Here is a 6,613-nt window from a genome sequence, read left to right as displayed (position 1 = left end):
GCACTGAGGTCTACCCTGCAACTGAACAGCTCAGAGCCTCCTCCTCCTCCTATAAATTCCACCCTAGCAGCTGTGTCTGTGTCGTTATCATCATCCTTGAAGCCTGAAACCCAAGACAGCCAGGCCGTCCACGCCCCAGCCAGATACCCCCACTTTTTTTTACCAGACCACATACCACACCTATGATTGTCACTCTACATTCTGGCTTGAGTGGGGGGTGGGAGAGCATTTCCGCCAGTGTGTTGGGAAATATAATGATGAGACTCATAGGAATAGACTATTATGTGACAACCAGGTATAGTCTGGTGACCACCGGAGAGACGGGTGACAGCCGGAATGTAGACGGCACCCGGGTGAGCAGTATGGGTTAGCGCCCCATCCTGTGTCCTCCGTGAGTGAGGAGGTGAGCAGTGTGGGTTAGCGCCCCCAGCCTGTGTCCTCCGTGAGTGAGGAGGTGAGCAGTGTGGGTTAGCGCCCCAGCCTGTGTCCTCCGTGAGGAGGTGAGCAGTGTGGGTTAGCGCCCCCAGCCTGTGTCCTCCGTGAGGAGGAAGCCCAACAAACCCTCGGTGAGGCCTTTGGGAGGGCCATGCAAGCAGCAAGCGGAACCGCAGCACCATGACCCTGCGGAACCATTGCCCACCACTCCTGGATGAACTGTCTGGTGCTGGGACTCTGGTGCAACGCACAGGTCCTCTCTCTACTCTTGGTGAGAGCAGGAGTGGACCTGGTGAGACGTAGGAGGGGCCCGGACAGGAGACAACCCACAGAGCCTAGTCCCTCCATGTGCCAGAAGCGTACCTCCCAGCCCTGGCAGAGTAGTTCTGGAGTAGTTCCAACGGATTGTGTGCCCCTGGTTTGTCCCTAGTGGGACTGATTGAGGGTATACGCTACTGGGACGGAAGTCGGGACTTGATCACTCCCGGCTGGGTCGCCTGAGTGAGGGGTGTGATGTTGAGAGACCCGAAACCCCGTTGACCTCAGGATACATCACTGAGGATACGTCCCAGGTGCATCCATGCCATGCTATGAGAAACGTAATAATTAGTATAGCTTAAATGTTAATTGTGAAACCTCATTGCTTTCATAATGGACTTTTAGAACCCATGGTTGGACCATATATACAGTATGTGTGGAGAGAAAATGTTGAATTAAAAAAGAAACACAAAACTATGAGTTAGTGGGAATATATCTCAAAATAATGACTTGCTCGAAATGACAGTATCTCAGAATAATGAGAAACTTCATCAACTGTAACATTTTTGAAATAGTCATTAATTTGAGATATATACGTAGGTCAAACTGCTATAGGTTATTATCTTTAGCTGGTAAAAGTCATTCTTTTGTAGAAGGTTTTTCTCATTATGTTGAGATACTAGGCTTTACAGTAAGTCATCATTTTGAGATGGTACTGTAGGCTCATTGGCTCAAGTCAAAATACTAAGTCATTAATAATATTGGAGGCGGTTATAATCGGTTAAAATGACTTTCAGGATCTTCAATTCTTCATCACACTGATGTCTGATGTCACCATTACATTGCTGCTGTGTGTGGGTGTGTGTGGCGCGTGCGCGTGCGTGCGTGCGTGCGTGCGCGTGTGTGTGTGTGCGTGCATGCAGCATTGTGAGCTTGTAGATCTGCTATTTTCAAATGGCCGCAATGTACAGTATATCGGGCTGATGTGGTTAATGTATGTTTTGTAATAATCAAAATCTACAAAGTAACAAACTAAAGTTTTCACACGAATGTACAATGGAGTAAAAGTACAATATTTGGATCAGAGACATAGTGGAGTATAGAACTACGTAAGTATTGGAAATTGTAGATACTCAAGTACAAATACTTTCCACCATTGACTATATAGTATAGACATAGCATGTGACAGAATCCATCATTAACCCATTCTGACCTGAGATCAGATTCATACGAGGTTTCCACTGGACACACACTGGTCTGATTAAGCCGGACACATGGTTAGCGCTAGCAGCAACGTTAGCCGTCTGTCACCAGTTCACAGGCGACACCGCAGGGGTCCAGGGGTCCGTTACGCTGCGACCCGACCCTGTCAACTCCCCCACACACATCTCTAGCTCTGCCCGGGCCCATGGGCCCCGTCTGGGGCAGCATGCAGACTGACCTCATGCCTCCTTCCATGAATGAGGAGTCCAAGCTGCTTCTTTTCACCTGACAGGGGGGACGGGGGGGGGGGGGACGTAGCGCGTGGAAGGAACACGTTATTCCGACCAGTTCCTTTCCTTTGAATTACAGTAGCACAGTATAGTCCTGCTGCCTATAACCATAATGCCCGTTTTACAGGTTGTTGCGTGCTGTGACTCCCGCCACAAATAGCACTTTTACAAGCTCACAAGGTATCGGCCGCGACACGTTGTGAGCTTGTAAATGTGCTATCTTTAGTGCGCGACACCAGCGCGTATAAGTAAGTATAAATCACCCATAACGTCGTTTGGCTCTCCTGAGCTCCTGTCGGATTTGTTTGAGTAATCTTGGCTCCAGCTCCCTTGCTCTCTGAAACCTGCTCATCCATGATGCTTAAAACCATACTGTGTGTGGGAGAAGATCTTCCAGCTGAAAATTATGACTCTGTAACTGCACTTCGGCTGAAGGGAGCCATTGCAATGATCTGTATCTCTGCAAAACAGTTATATGTTTGATTATTACCAGATACATCTTCACTTATAGGGGAAGGTGCCAGGGGTGAGGGGGAGATGGTAGAGAGTGGGTTTAACCACCTGGTGTCGAACTGTGACTGGCCTTCAAGTGATCTGCATTAAGTCAACAACACACAGCACAGACAAGGGCCTGGCCAGAATTACACTGACCTTTAACCTATACTCACCAACACAAAGGCTGTTATTAGAAAGCCTATACTTTTCTTAGTGGACGCACTCTGAGCCCCCCCCCCCCCCCCCCCCACCACACGTATAACTAAAAGTTTGTATTGGTGAGTAAAAAGTTCTTTATATTTATTTAACAATAACAGAGGATCAGAGGCTGGTCTGCATTTCCTGCGAGGTCAGGAAGACAACATAGTCCAATGGCAGCAATTGCATTAGGGCTATGAATGATGGACCAGAGCTCAAATCTACACTCAAGGAATCATTGACAGTTGTATATTAAAATCAGGTGAAGCCAAAACTCACCAGGCAAAACGGCTCCTTTTTTATACTGGCTGGCAAAGGCCTGTGTAGGCTATAATGAATCCAACCAGAGAGTGTGGAGGTTTGATCAGGTTTCTAATTATCCAATTATGAAGCACTTTAAGGGTTCTCTTCCTTCCTCTCTCACCATCAGAATAATCAATGAGACCCAAACTCTTGGCCGGCAGCTTTCTTTTTGTCACATGCGTGGCCTTGGCAGCTTTTGGCCGTTCCCACGTTCACCCCTAAGGCATTTAGTTAACGTTGGCTTGTAAAACCTGGTCATTTCGTGGGGGGTCAAGGGTTTGGGGCCGTGCCAAACATGGATTTCACGAGAGGTTTCGGGGAGAAAATACATTCCACCCACTAATGGAGTCGGCCCGGAGAACTTCACCCGGAGAACTTCACCCAATAAAAAAAAAAGGTTAACTGCCTCCCCCTGGCCAGCCGGGGCGCCTGATGGAGGGGAAAGGAACTGGTTGGAATAACGTGTTCCTTCCACGCGCTATACGTCCAACCAGGGAAACTCCCCCCTGTCAGGTATAAAGGAGACACTTGGACACTCAGGCATGAAGGAAGCATGAGTTCAAGTCCATTGCTCTCCCCTTGTCCCCCATATATGGGGACTAGGTTGCTCTCCCCTTGTCCCCCATATATGGGGACTAGGTTGGTCTCCCCTTGTCCCCCATATATGGGGACTAGGTTGGTCTCCCCTTGTCCCCCATATATGGGGACTAGGTTGGTCTCCCCTTGTCCCCCATATATGGGGACTAGGTTGGTGGAGGGTGTGTAGAGCCCAGGATCACATTAGATGATTGACACAGGGGTGAAAAATGGGTTACAAAATCGTGGGATAAAAATAAAAGAAATTAATAAAAAAAGGTTTTCTCTGATCACTTTCTCTTTATGTTCATGATAAATTACCAGGCCTATTCTTTGTTGTGATTTATTACTTTGTATAAAGTTTTTAACACATTTTTGGCGGGAACCCCTTTTGGTGTTTTAAGCATTATTATGTTGGAAAATAGCAGATCTACAAGCTCATAGCGCTGCACTAACTTGTAGGTCTGGTATATTTTTGAAAGATCGTGAAAATGTGGCGCAAATCTTATGAAATATGAATGAATGTCAGGATTTAGAAGGCATTTGTAGAATCGTCCTCAGGTCTAAATGGGTTAAATAATAAATAAAATAAAATAAAGATGTATTTGTACAGCACCTTTCATGACATGAAATGCAGCTCAAAGTGCAGAGCAATGGAGAAAAAAGAAAAGCAAGGCATGAACATTAAAAAAACACAAGAGCAGTAATGCAATACAGTGAGGACATGAATAACAAAAAATAAAAGATCAATAAATTAAAAGCAATGTTGTAGAAGTGGGTCTTGAGCTGTGCTTTAAAAATGTCTACAGAGGCTGCCTGTAGACATTTTTTGTCATAAATAGGCTCTGCTCTTTGAGATGGAGCCAGAAACCCATGAAATGCAGTATAGAGAGAACAGGGCCGAGCATCTTCCACAAACAGCCCGGACACCTTCAGAGGAGCTGACATCACCTTCAGAGGAGCTGACATCCCTGATGAAGGAGCATAGAATAGCGGGCCACAGTTAGATGGTGACTCGTCGTGCTGACGGCTGCTGAAAATAAAATGCCACTGCATTTATTTTAGGTCAAAAGAACTTGAGTAGCAAGCAAGGTTTTTTGGCGCTGCACTGTGTTGACATGGACATTAAGGGCTACGCTGCCTTGCATGAAGGGCCCTTTGTCTAAAGACACTGTGTTGACATGGACATTAAGGGCTACGCTGCCTTGCATGAAGGGCCCTTTGTCTAAAGACACTGTGTTGACATGGACATTAAGGGCTACGCTGCCTTGCATGAAGGGCCCTTTGTCTAAAGACACTGTGTTGACATGGACATTAAGGGCTACGCTGCCTTGCATGAAGGGCCCTTTGTCTAAAGACACTGTGTTGACATGGACATTAAGGGCTACGCTGCCTTGCATGAAGGGCCCTTTGTCTAAAGACACAATTCTTCCTCGGCAGACAAATGATAAAGAACCTTGAAACCTTGAAGATGTTGAAAATTGACTTCTTGAGGAAATTAACTTATTTAGACCTGAGGATTGATTCTTCTAAATCCTGACAGTTTTATGATAAATGTTTCTATGTAAGTGGTTCTCAAACAGTTCCATGATTGTCAAGGACTCCCAGAAATATTTGTAATTGGCCGCCGACCCCCATCGGAAAATATGTAGTTTGCAGGGACCCTCCCAGAAGCAAAGATTTTAGTTAAAAACGTTCACTCTGAAAGAATATTAAAAGATCTGTTGCCAAATTTTCACGATTTTTCAAAAATAGCAGACCTGCAAGCTCATAGATCGCCACTCGGTGGCGCGCTATGAGCTTGTAGATCTGCTACAAGCTGTAAAGCTGATTGGCGCTTTTCATATAGATTCACACACACATTCATACACCGATTGCGGCGGAAGCCTTGCAAGGTATACCAACCAGCACATCGGGAGCAATTTGGGGGTTCAGTGTCTTCTTTGCCCAAGGACACTTTGACATGTAGACAGGAGGAGGAGGAGCCGGGATTCGAACCGCCGACCCATGAATCATTGGACGACCTGCTCTACAGTATGTGCTGTGTGTGAGTCACAGTGACTGTGTGTCACCTTATCTATCCCCTGATCCTGACAAATGAGCATGAAAGAAAACACTGGACATCTCACGGCATCAAGAATGCAGGCACAGAACATCCTCAGAACGTTTTGCCAGTGCAAGTAAGACAATCCCATGGGCTCAGAGAACTGAAGAGCCTTTTATATATGTGCTAAAATGCAACAGGTATTCAAGCAGTCCTTTCCTCTGGAAAGGCAACGGACTGGGATATGCCTCTCAAATAGGCTGATCTGTTGACGCATAGAGCTGGACAATAAGGACAAGACAATGTTATTTCAATCAGCTATAGGATTATCTCAGTCAGCCTTAAAACACATTTTGACCTTCTAAAAATGTCTTCTACATCCTGATAGTTTTCTGAAAAAGCTATGTTTCTATGTCAGTCGCCACTCGGTGGCGCGCTATGAGCTTGTAGATATTTTTCAATAAATAGTTAAAGCATAACATAATGCTAACACCAAAAGGGGTTAATTGTCAAGAAAACCCCCACATCTTTGCCAGTATAGTCTGTGGTGGACAGTAAGTGCAAACTTGAGTACATTTTTAAGTATAAGTACTTTACTTGAGTATTTGTAATTTAAGATACTTTGGACGCCCTAATGTGAAGCGTGGTGAGCTTGAGTAGCAGTTATTTTCATTCGCTAGTTTGAAGATTTCAGGAAAATCTTTTCCTGCCGAAAAGTCTCAATTTTGATACAGCAATGCGTTGATTGATAATTAAGAAGAAATTTTATTTTATTTTGAGTAACCTTACAAGCAAGTCCTCAAGTACTTTT

This window comes from Protomyctophum bolini, assembly GCF_963924005.1.
Source record: "Protomyctophum bolini genome assembly, chromosome: 22".
Classification (NCBI taxonomy): domain Eukaryota; kingdom Metazoa; phylum Chordata; class Actinopteri; order Myctophiformes; family Myctophidae; genus Protomyctophum; species Protomyctophum bolini.
Note: the sequence above shows the minus strand (reverse complement) of the source record.